Below are 12,795 nucleotides of genomic sequence, written 5' to 3'. Positions count from 1 at the left end.
TCAACCCTCTTGACTTTCATTTATGGGGGCATTTGAAAACTCTTGTCTGCGCAACCCCGGTACCAACTGTAGAGACTCTTCGTGCTCGTATTGTGGATGGCTGTGATACAATACGCCATTCTCCAGGGCTGCATCAGCACATCAGGGATTCCATGCGACGGTGGGTGGATGCATGTATCCTCGCTAATGGAGGACATTTTGAAAATTTCCTGTAACAAAGTGTTTGAAGTCACGCTGGTACATTCTGTTGCTGTGTGTTTCCATTCCATGATTAATGTGATTTGAAGAGAAGTAATAAAATGAGCTCTAACATGGAAAGTAAGCGTTTCCAGACACATGTCCACATAACATATTTTCTTTCTTTGTGTGTGAGGAATGTTTCCTGAAAGTTTGGCCGTACCTTTTTGTAACGCCCTGTATATATCTACTACTTCCATAGTAAATTCGATACATGTATGCTTCAGACATTGTACTATTACTTCAGTGGTACCTTACCTTTATGTTTATATCCACTACTTTATGTCATGTGCATAAGACAGTGATACCCTTTCATAACACAGGGATGCATTTTTCATGTTCATTATAGATCTAGCTGATCCAAACATTATCTAAAGGAATGGTTTGTAGAACAGTCCATGGATTTTTATAATTTTGAGAGGCTCCCAGATTTAATGTATGTCAGTATTACTGAACACTTTTGAATTATAAGGGAGCTTGTATACATTTTCCATATTCAGATCAACATTACTAACATCATTTACCTAAGGCTGTTCATAAACTAAAACTCATTACAACACTAAGATGTTAGATCAGTGTTGAATTTGGTAACAGAATGTATACACATAGATCAAACTGTTAAATGTTGATTAAAATAACACTGATGTCAAGGATAAATTAAACTCCAACTCAAACTTCCCAATTTCCAAAATGCATGTTCCTCGATGCGGCATTGACATTCTACACCTTATTACATCAATACTCCTCCACTTTCAATGAGTGGTGAGAACATTTAAATATCCAGTAAGCCTTGCTGTTTTTATTAAATTGGTTCATACAGCATCTGGATTGTCACAACCCAATCTGTCTATGTTACATAAAACAACAGCTTTTATCTTTCTCTGTACATTGATGAAACCACTGCAATTTGTTTGTACCTACCGCACCTGTTACATAATCTACATACTGCTATAGATTTCCATCATGGTAGATGGCTAACATGATAATCTTCTGCAAAGCTGTAAGGCAAACACGTCTGAGATTATTTGACATTTAAAAAATTATTTATCAGCTTGAATGATTATTAATTAACAGTAAAATACATATTTCACATGAATTACATCATAAAATTAGTTGATAAACTATCCTAGAGCAGAACAATTGATATTCTTGTGTTGCACAGAACACATTACTTTTAGAGAATTTCCATACATATTTATGATCCAGAATGAGATTTTCACTCTGCAGTGGAGTGTGCGCTGATATGAAACTTCCTGGCAGATTAAAACTGTGTGCAGACAGAGACTCGAACTCGTCTCGGTCCGGCACACAGTTTTAATCTGCCAGGAAGTTTCGTATTTATGAGTGTCCCATTTTATATAGTTTAGCTTTATACATTTCTGCACAATGTTTTTCACTTCACAGGTGTGCCCATATTAAGCACAATTTGAGTTTTGCTCCAGGAATCATTTAAATTATGAGTGAGAGCTGCAAACGAAGTCTACATTATTGTCTGGTATCACTTTCTTGCAAGATATCCTCTTAAAAGTCTGCCATGTCTGACACAATTGAAAGTTCATACCCACAGTATTTGAACCCCTCTGACATCAAAGTAAGGGACATTCCACCATCATCACACTTCTTAGAATGGACAATAGGAAATTGAAGATGATGATAAGGATGTGAGATATTTCAAGGTTTTTTTTAATTGCATCTTACACCTTTCTTTGTTCAACACATCAGATAAATTCAGTCCAATTACATAAAACAGCTATTTCCATGTTGAATAGTTAATGTAATTACAATTTGGATGTTTCCAGCATGGGTAGCATAATTATCAGACCAAATAATTAAAACCTTAGGTTTGTGCCTAAGATGATTTTCACACAATTCCAGCCCTGTGATGTTTCATTATCACTTCATCCATCAATTGTTTTATTCCAAATCATGCAGAAGCTATTGCGTGATTGCTGCATAGTGTATTGTTATGTAACATGACCAGAATTTACTTATGTAAATTCTCTGGGCATTAGTGAGGCATTGTGTTGGAAGGTACGTCTATGAGTCTGTAGAGATTCTCTACTTTGTGTAGTGTGATCTTTAGTCTTCCTTGTCAAGTTTCTTCTGTCAGTACATCAGTGCAGCTGTTTCTTGGCTGCAGTGCCTCTTTATCTTCTTCAGATGTTATCACAGTCATCACAGGTCTCCCCAGTTGGACTCTTCATTACAAATCCTCCTGTGAAGACATTCCTTTATGTTTTCTTCTTTATCTACAGGAATAATATTCAGTTCACACTTAAGTGCCTAGCAGAGGGTTCATTGAACCACCTTGTAGCTATTTCCCAATTGCTCCACTCTCAAATAGCTCATGGGAATAACAAACGCTTAAATATTTTCATGCGAGCTCTTATTTCTCTTATTTTATTCTGATGCTCATTTCTCCATATGTAGGTGGACACCAACAAAATATTTTCACATTCAGATGAGAAAGTTTGTCATTGAAATTTCATGAGGAGAGCCTTCTGCAACAAAAAATGCCGATGTTCTAATGATACCCATCCCAATTTGCTTATCAAATTGGTAGCACTCTTTTCTGTATTTCATGACAGCCTAAAACAAGCTGCCCTTTTTTCAACTTTTTCGATGTCCTCTGACAGTCCTATGTGATGCAGATTGTGCAGCAGTACTTCAGAGGAGGACAGATGAGCATAGTGTAGACCTGTTGCACCTTTTAAGTATCTTTCCAGTAAAATACAATCTTTGGTTCACCTTCCCCAAAGCATTTCCTATGTGATTGTTCCAATTTAAGTTGTTTGCAACTGCATTCCATAAGTATTTAGTTGCCTTGACAGCCTTCAGATTTGTGATTTATCATGTAACTGAAATTTAACTGATTTTTTTCAATATTCACGTGGATTATCTCAAACTTTTCATTATTTAGAGTCACTTGCTACTTTTCGCACTATACGGATACCTTGTCTAAATAATTTTGCAATTGATTTTGATCTACTGATGACATTAGTAGATGGCAAATGACAGTGTCATCTGCAAATAACTTAGAGATGGATGGTTGCTCAGATTGTCAAGACCTATAACACTTCCATAGGGATTGCCAGGTATCACTGCTGTTTTAGTTGATGACTTTCCTTCAGTTACTATGAACTGTGAACTTTCAGACAGGAAATCACTTATCCAGTCATACAACTGAGATGATGCTCCATAGGTATGCAGTTTGATTAGAACCCGTTTGTCAAGAAAAAAGCAAGCCTTCTGGTAATCTAAAAATATGGAATCAATTTGAGATCCTCTGTAGATAGCACTCATTACTTCTTGTGAATAAAGAGCTAGTCTTGTTTCACAAGGAAGATATTTTCGGAATCCGAACTGTGTGTCAATAGATAATTTTCTTCAAGATAATTCATAATGTTCAAACACTGTATATATCCCAAAATCCTACTGCACATCTGTCAGTGGTACAGGTCTGAAATTCAGTGGACTACTTCTGTCTCCTCTCTTGAGTATTGGTGTAATGTGTGCAACTTTCCATGGCTCTTTTGTCAAGAAGTTGTATATGATTCTTAGAAATTCGGCTATTTCATTGGCATACTCAGAGAGGAACCTGATTGGTATATAATCTGGATCAAAAAACTTACCATTATTGAGTGACTCAAGTTACTTTGCTACACTGAGGGCATCTATTTCTAAATTACTCATGTTGACAGCTATTCTTGATTCGAATTTTGGGATATTTACTTTGCTTTCTTTGGTGAAGGAATTTCTGAAAACTGTGTTTAGAAACTCCGCTTCAGTGGCACTTTTCATCGGTAGCAATAGCATTGCTGTCCTGCAGTTAAGGTATTGACTGTGTCTTGCTATGGATATACTTTACTTTTGACCAGAAGGTCTGATTTTTTTCCTTGTGTGAGTTCATGCATGGTGTACATGAGGCCGTGAGCTATGCAGCCCTTTCTTCCTTCCCGGACTGCATTTCCTTCTCTGTGCCCCTTCCTCCTTCTTCTCACTCCTTCTCCATTTCTCCTTCCTTTCTTCTATCAGGGTCCTTGTTTACGTCTGCCCAGCTATCCTCCTTGTTTCTGGTATTCCTTCTGGCATTTGTTCTTCTTTGTTTGTCTTCTTCACCTTTCCTTTTTGGTGGTTTTGGTCCCCCTTTGAGGTTTGCTGTCCCCTTCTAAATTTTCTCTCTGTAGAATGAACCAACTGGGGAAGAACACCTTACTTCATATTTTTGGCATGCAACCTTACCACCTCTTCCATCTTTCCCTTGATGCTGCTTTCCTTTAATGCTATATAGCCAGCAGGGTAGCCAGACCATGTGATGGAGTCATTACATACCCTTTTGATTGAGCCCCCTGACAACACAGAGATTACACTTCTGATACCTGAGCTGTTGCCTCCTTGCGTATGCCTAGGAGTGGTTGCTTATCATTCTGGAGCATCAGAACTCGTGCCAACAGCCACTGTGCCAGACGACCCTTGATGTGGCTGGTTGGCACCCATGAGGAGAGCCTCTGATAGTGGGTGGTGTCAGAACAAACGCTTTGCATATGAAATGTATTAAGCTTAAAAAAACAGCTGGTCTTCTACAGCCATCTCTTTAGTTGGCAATCTTTTAATGCTGCTTTTTAAGACCCTGCGACCTTCCTTTGCCTGGCTACATCCTGGGAGAAAGGCCAGGCTCACGGACTTGGGGTAAAACCCTTTTCCCGAAATCTGGTGTCCACCAGGACTGTCTTCATTGCCACCAAGCCATTATTTTTTGTGGAAACTATCGAAGACAAGTTTAGCGAAGTGGACATTCTGAGTAATATGTGGCCAGGATCACTGTTGATCAAAACTTCATCTGCCACCCATTGGGCAGCTCTTCATGCCTGTGACACTCTTTTCGACATCCCTGTGTCCACCACTCCTCGCCAGACTTTGAATATGGTTCAGGGAGTCATTTTTCATAGAGACTTCATCCTTCAAACTAATGAGGAACTCATTCATATTGTTTGGCATGTTCAGAAAGGCTGTAAGGACAATCATATCAATATCAGTGCCTTTATTCTGACATTTGAGATGGTTACTATTCCAGAGAAGATCGAGGCAACGGTTTATCAGTGTAATGTGAAGCCATACATCCTGCCACGACTGAGGTGTTTTTGGTGTTTGTGTTTCAGGCACATCTTCTTGCTGTATGACGGACCTCTGTGTTCTCGTCCCTGAGGGGACCACCCTCACAATCTGAGTCTGACCTTTTTGGATTTTACCTGTTGTTGTTGGTGATGGATGGTGACCTGGTGGCACGACCGGCTTCGGTCCATTTACCTCCCATTTGGCTCCTGTTCTGGGCTTATTCAGTGGAACTATAGTAACCACCACCTTCCGGAGTTGCAGTCCTTTATTTCCTTTTACTCTGAAGCTTTTGTCTTTCTCCAGCAATCTCATTTTACTGATGCTCACTCTCTGACCCTTCATGGATTCCATGCCTTCTGTCAGAACTGGGTAGGCCCTTTGAGGTCTTCCTTTTGTGCTCGCACATTGGTCCATATGGAAGTTTTTAGTACATGGATCTCCCTTTTTACCACATTGGAAGCAGTCTCCTTTCAGGTACACTTATGCTCTGTCATCGCAGTTCACAATCTCTGTCCCCCATCTTGATGGGCCCAATTCGCCACTGACCAGTCTCATGATGGAGTACGGCCGTTGCCATTGCCTATCTCCATCCTGCCTTGCAACATCTTAATGAGCACTCCTTCTCCGCCAGTCTTATTACCTTTAAATGTCTTCATACCAAAGCCCATTACTTAATCAAACAGAGCAAGCAGGTGTGTTAGGAAAGTTTTGTCTCTTTTATTGGTTCTTCCGTTGCTTTATCATGGGTGTGGGCTACAATCCATACCCTCCAAGGTTGCAAATGGCAGTTTTCCATCCTGGGCCTTGACCATCCCGGTTGCTTTTGTACTGATCCATCGATTCTTGCGGAACACCTTGCAACACATTTTGTGTCGACATTGGCATCAGCCTCCTATAGAGCCACCTTCCTTCTCTGAAAACATTGGGGTGAAGCCACCTACCCCCTGCTGTCCTTTACCTCTCTGGGGGTAGATTTGTAGCTTTATGTCAAATTCCTTTTTGTTCAGTTGTGGGCTAATTTTTTTTCTGCCTGCTGTAGAGTGAGTTATACTATTTTCAGTCTTGGATTGCTCATCTTCCCAATATTTTGAATGTTCCTAAGTCTTTGATGCTTTTAATTCAAAGGAACGTATAAGAAATAAATGGCACTGTAAACTTTGTACAGACACTCTTAAATAATTGTTATGCTCATTACTTGTGGGAGATCTGGAAGCAGTCATTTGTATGTGGAATTAAAACGGGGTATATCAGATGTACATCCGGTGGAGGAAGGTACACATATGGTGCCCATTTGTGCAAGGACAGATCAACTTTCACCCTCTTACCTCTAGATAAGGATGAGAGATGCACCGTTTTAAGGCTACCTAAATTGGCAATGGTGTGGGGTATGATTGCCACAGGACAATCTATACACTACAAATAACAATTGAAATTGCAGAAAATGAACTTTCACCTTTTTTGCTGCTGTTATTGGTTCTCGTAAATAAGTTAAAAGATATTAGACAAAGGTGACTAACTTCTTTTTATTTCTGGCAAGTCACAAATTGAATAAATAAAAATGACTTCCTGTTGTTAAAAAACTATACACTTACTGCACCATATTCTAGAATACCATTAAAAAATGATCCGTTGAGCTCCATGTTTGTGGTCTAAAGAACAGGGTGTAAATAACAGATATGTATCATAGAAGTTTGTAAATACCACACATTATGATTACAACAGAATTTCCTTCCCACTCCCCTCACACATTTGTAGTGATGGACACTTTGCTATGCCACAGCAATGTTTATACAAAATGGTTCAAATGGCTCTAAGCACTATGGGACTCAACACCTGAGGTCATCAGTCCCCTAGGCTTAGAACTACTTAAACCTAACTAACCAAAGGATATCACACACATCCATGCCCAAGGCAGGATTCGAACCTGTGACCGTAGCAGCAGCGCGGTTTCTGACTGAAGCACCTAGAATCGCTCGGCCACAGTGGCCGGCTAATGTTTATATAGCAAGGAAACCTTGGCCATATTATTTTCTGCTCATGAAAAGACTATATCAGTTAATGACAGTCAGACATAAGGTAGATACTTTGAAATCCTTTGACAGATTTATTTCCCATTTTAAAAAGTGAAGATTGACAAGTTAGCAAATCTTGCATTATTTCATATTCGGTGTCAGAACTCCATTTGGGCTCCATGAAGCGTCAAATAAATGTAAAGTTGTGCCTTATGATTACTACTTTACTATTTCTTATTGTATCTAGTTCTTACCAGAGCAAAACAAATGATAAACAGAAAGTAGTTATTCATAAGAGTGAGGCAGCTACACAGAGATTTCCAAACTACAGTTGCCAGTTTGTTTTCTTGTGAAATTTGCAGCACTGAGACAAACATTATCGTGTTAAAAAAAATAACCTTATTTCCTCAGGATAGTTATTCTTTGTTCTGTGACTGATTTCCCAGTGTTTGTTTTTATATCTTTGTTTATGTTTATATATGTTAGCCTATGTCATTTTTTGGATCTGTAAAATATTTTTTCCACTTCATTCCCCTACTTGTAATCGTGCACTTACCTCTATATACATTACGCAAGTGATGAAAGATAATGGCTGCCAGACTCTTCATTAGTGTTGATTACATCACTGCATACTGTTGATACAGTATGCCACTGTCAGCGATTCCTTTCCATTTATTGTTATTGCCTCCTGTTTCGTTCAAATCACAGTACTTTGATATCAGAATGTAATCTATAGAGGGTTAAGTCTCCAATATTGAACAAATTTACTTGCTGTCTAACGTGGCATCAGAATCAACTCTTGGTTATTGCTGTGTTTAATTATTGTAAAACAGACTAGTACCAAATTTGCGTCATGCAAGTAGAATGCCTTTTGCATTTCAGTAGTAAGTTTTATATTGGTTCTTTCTTCTGATTTAGCTTATTTCACTGTCAGTATAACTGTGTTTTCCTGTTGTGCTTTAAGCCTGATTTTCTAAATAACAGTTTGTGTTGTCATTCTGTTATATTGTATAGATACCGTTATTTCTTTTTCAGGTTCTCATTTTTTTGCACATTAAATGGAGGAAATAATATTTATAATGATCTGTCTGAAGACTATCGTACATGTACATACACTTTTGCACTTCATACGAAAGAAGTTGCTTAAAAATCACTACAGTACAATTTTTAATGCCAAAATTAATTCAGTATTGTAGTATTTCCAAATGATCTAGAGTTTATGAAAATGTTATGTAAGATTACACCATTTTTGTGTTTCGCAATGAACAATCTATGTTTTGTGATAAGACTGTATAAAATAAGAAGACTGCATATTGTATGTCTACGTGATTGTAAGGCTGACAAGTAGTTATTTTGTTGTAGATTCATTATATTAGCAAAACTGTCTCAGTAATTGTTTAATACATAAAAGCACAACGAACTGCTTTAGAATGAGTCATCGAAAGAGTCCAAGTAATTAAGCTGTAATTTTGTCATATTTATTTTACCATGATGAGATTCTTCTTCATAAGCACTCAAGGCACTCGAATTAATTTCTGTTGTCATCCTTGTATGTGTAACTTACGAAATTCATCATGTTGTTTTTTTTTGTGTTTTTGTTTTCTTTTTTTTCTATGAGATATGATATTTTGTCATTTTGTATACATAACGAGAATAGATCATTACTTACTAAATAGAGGAACATTGTGAGACAACAGTCTGTCTCTGTCTCTGTCTCTCTCTCTCTCTCTCTCTCTCTCTCTCTCTCTCTCTCTCTCTCTCTCTCTCTCTCTCTCTCTCTCCCCCCCTCTCTCTCTCTCTCTCTCTCCCCCCCCCCCTCTCTCTCTCTCTCTCTCTCTCTCTCTCTCTCTCTCTCTCTCTCTCTCTCTCTCTCTCTCCCTCTCTCCCTCCCTCCCTCCCCCCTCCCCTCTCTCTCTCTCCCTCCCCCCTCTCTCTCTCCCTCCCCCCCTCTCTCTCTCTCCCCCCCTCTCTCTCTCCCTCCCCCCTCTCTCTCTCCCTCCCCCCCTCTCTCTCCCTCCCCCCTCTCTCTCCCTCCCCCCCTCTCTCTCTCCCTCCCCCCTCTCTCTCTCCCTCCCCCCCCTCTCTCTCTCCCTCCCCCCCCTCTCTCTCTCCCTCCCCCCCCTCTCTCTCTCCCTCCCCCCTCTCTCTCTCCCTCCCCCCCTCTCTCTCTCCCTCCCCCCCTCTCTCCCTCCCCCTCTCTCTCCCTCCCCCCCTCTCCCCCCTCTCTCTCTCCCTCCCCCCTCTCTCCCCCCTCTCTCTCCCTCCCCCCCTCTCTCTCTCCCCCCTCTCTCTCCCTCCCCCCCCTCTCTCTCCCCCTCCCCCCTCTCTCTCTCCCCCTCCCCCTCTCTCCCCCTCACCCCTCTCTCTCTCCCCCTCCCCCCTCTCTCCCCCTCCCCCCTCTCTCTCTTTTTCCCTCCCCCCTCTCTCTCTTTTTCCCTCCCCCCTCTCTCTTTTTCCCTCCCCCCTCTCTCTCCCTCCCCCCTCTCTCTCTCTCCCTCCCCCCCTCTCCCTCCCCCCCTCTCTCTCCCCCCTCTCTCTCTCTCCCTCCCCCCTCTCTCTCTCTCCCTCTCTGCCCCCTCCCTCCCGTGCGTGTGTGTGTGTGTGTGTGTGTGTGTGTGTGTGAGAGAGAGAGAGAGAGAGAGAGAGAGAGAGTGTCTCCTTTGTTTGGTAAAGAGTGATCTACCCTCATATGTGTATTATATTCCATCCTGCAGTTTCTGTAAAATTGTGTTCTATATACAGTTATTACATAAATAGTGTGAAATTATATCTTGTTTATGGTATGTTTTATTTTCTTAAAGTTTTATCAAACTGATTGTTATTTTTCACCCTGTTGGCTTCTTTTATTTTTGATTGTGTTAAAATGTTTTTCTCTTCATTCTCCTTTCATCTTTTACTAAATAATTAACTTTGTTATACATTGTTGACAATTTAGTGATCATGTGCAATAAGCAATACTTTCACATTTTGATCAGGTATTGTAACTTATTATTTGATACCAATTTATATATTATAATAAATGATGTGATATAATTTTATATAAGCTTATAAGATTCAAATAAATCCACGAAGGCATAAAAACTTTGGCTACCATCAGTGATTTAATATAATAATCTTTATTTTTCCATAAATGTAATAGAACAATAAATATGCGAAACAGAAAATTAAAGATACAGGTGGATTGTTATGAAGCATCGAAATTGAGTCATAAAACATCTGACTGCTCAGTGTCATTTGCTGGTCAAACTTCACTTTCTTATCTCTAGTGTTGAACTTTGTTACAGATGGGGAAGATTGAAAAACTCATATGCTCTGTTCACCTGTGAAATTAACATGGAATCATGTGTTAACTTGGTCACTATAGTTTTAGATATAACATTTTTACAGTTTGTCACATTGTCCGCAGAGATTCACAAGACTTATACGAAGATGAATGTGTTAGTTACTTACACATTTTATAAATTGTATTAGGTATAACTGATAGCATGCAGGAACACACAAGTTGTACAAGAATTATACATCTGGAAATCAGACTTTGTCAGGATATTGCAGATTTTTACAAAAGTTAATGGAGGAAATAGCACACCAAAATACTGTTGCTTCGAATAGGAGGGATGGACGTGTCAAAGCTAGATTTTATCACTCAAACACATCAAAGTTTTGATGTACTAGTATCAGGAAAAGTACTGAAAACAAAACAAAAAAGTAATTCCTAATATCTTTTCTTTTAACTGTACAGAAAGTTGATACCAGGGTCTCAGTTACAAAATATTGTCACACATATCACTACAACATCAATGTAAGGATTGGGGTACCAGTTGTTGGGCTCATTCTAAAAATCTTGGCATTTCAGCAATAATTGAACTGCTGACGAAAATTTGGATGAATGATGTCATGTACAACTGAATGAGCATCAAACATGGTTCATTTTACTTCAGCAGAAGAAATCACTAAAATTCAAACAAGGTGACTGATATGGCCTCTGACAGATCCTGAAAGTTCAGTCCACTGATTTCAAAGTCCATATGTAAGACAGTGTTTCTCAATATTATCAAAATATGCTTGTTTTCCATCTAATAGATACCACTTGTAGGAAAATGCAGTGATACTGTCCTTTCTGCCCATTGTGGAGAATATAAGGCACAAACAATTAATTGTGAACAATGTTGGCTGAACTACTTACAGTGAATTGTCAATTAGGAACAGCAGATATCATAGGGTGTGTATTTTCTATTGCCCAAACATGCAGAATGTTCATGTTGAAGATGTATAAAGTAAGCTTCTTCTGTTAACATGATATAGGCTACATCACAGTTTGTCGCAGAAGTGTGTACAAACCACAAGCAATCCCATTGTGACCTGAAGGTAAAATAGGATAAATAATTTACGTGTACCACTTTTGAAAAAGAACTGTGAGAAACTATGAAATGCGTTATTGCTGATAGTTGATACACTATTGCTCAAAAGTATCTGGACACCCCAAAAAACATATGTTTTTCATGTTAGGTGCATTGTGCTGCCAACTACTGCCAGGTACCCCATATCAGCGACTTCAGTAGTCATCACACAACGTGAAAGAGCAGAATGGGGCCCTCAGCGGAACTCAGGGACTTCTAACTTGGTCAGGTGATTGGGTGTCACTTGTGTCAACGTCTGTACGCGAGATTTCCACACTCCTAAACATCCCTAGGTCAACTGTTTCCGATGTGATAGTCAAGTGGAAACGTGAAGGGACACGTACAGCACAAAAGCGTTGAGGCCGACCTCGTTTGTTAACTGACGAAGACCGCCGACAGTTGAAGAGGGTCATAATGTGTAATAGGCAGACACCTATCCAGACCATCATACAGGAATTCCAAACTGCATCAGGATCCACTGCAAATACTACGACACTTAGGCGGGAGGTGATAAAACTTGGATTTCATGGTTGAGCGGCTGCTCATAAGCCACACATCACGCCGGTAAATGCCAAACGACACCTCGCTTGGTGTAAGGAGCGTAAAAATTGGACGATTGAACAGTGGATAAACGTTGTGTGGAATGACGAATCACGGTACATAATTTGACAATCCGATGACATGGTGTGGGTATGGCGAATGCCCGGTGAACATCATCTGCCCGTGTGTGTAGTGCCGAGAGTAACATTTGGAGGCGGTGGTGTTATGTTGTGGTCGTGTTTTTCATGGGTTGAGCTTGCACCCCTTGTTGTTTTGTGTGGCACTATTGCAGCACAGGCCTACACTGATGTTTTAAGCACCTTCTTGCTTCCCACTGTTGAAGAGCAATTCGAGGATGGCAGTTGCATCTTTCAACACGATCGAGCACCTTTTCATAATGCACGGCCTGTGGCAGAGTGGTTGCACGACAATAACATCCCTGTAATGGACTGGCCTGCACAGAGTCCTGATCTGAATCCTATAGAACACCTTTG

General features: G+C 40.0%; 1 protein-coding gene across 3 annotated transcripts in view; it reads left to right on the top strand.

Moving 5' to 3' along the window:
* Positions 1–9,193, top strand: part of LOC126470098 (GATOR complex protein NPRL2) — a 176,523-nt gene extending 167,330 nt beyond the window's left edge. For all 3 annotated transcript variants that reach the window (XM_050097665.1, XM_050097667.1, XM_050097666.1), the window contains exon 10: positions 8,400–9,193. The gene's annotated coding sequence lies outside the window, so the exon portion shown is untranslated. The remainder of the gene's footprint in view (positions 1–8,399) is intronic.
* Positions 9,194–12,795: the final 3,602 nt, after the last annotated feature.

Source organism: Schistocerca serialis, chromosome 3 (genome assembly GCF_023864345.2).
Source record: "Schistocerca serialis cubense isolate TAMUIC-IGC-003099 chromosome 3, iqSchSeri2.2, whole genome shotgun sequence".
Classification (NCBI taxonomy): domain Eukaryota; kingdom Metazoa; phylum Arthropoda; class Insecta; order Orthoptera; family Acrididae; genus Schistocerca; species Schistocerca serialis.
The sequence above is the reverse complement of the archived record's forward strand: the minus strand, read 5'-3'. Positions and strand labels throughout refer to the sequence as shown.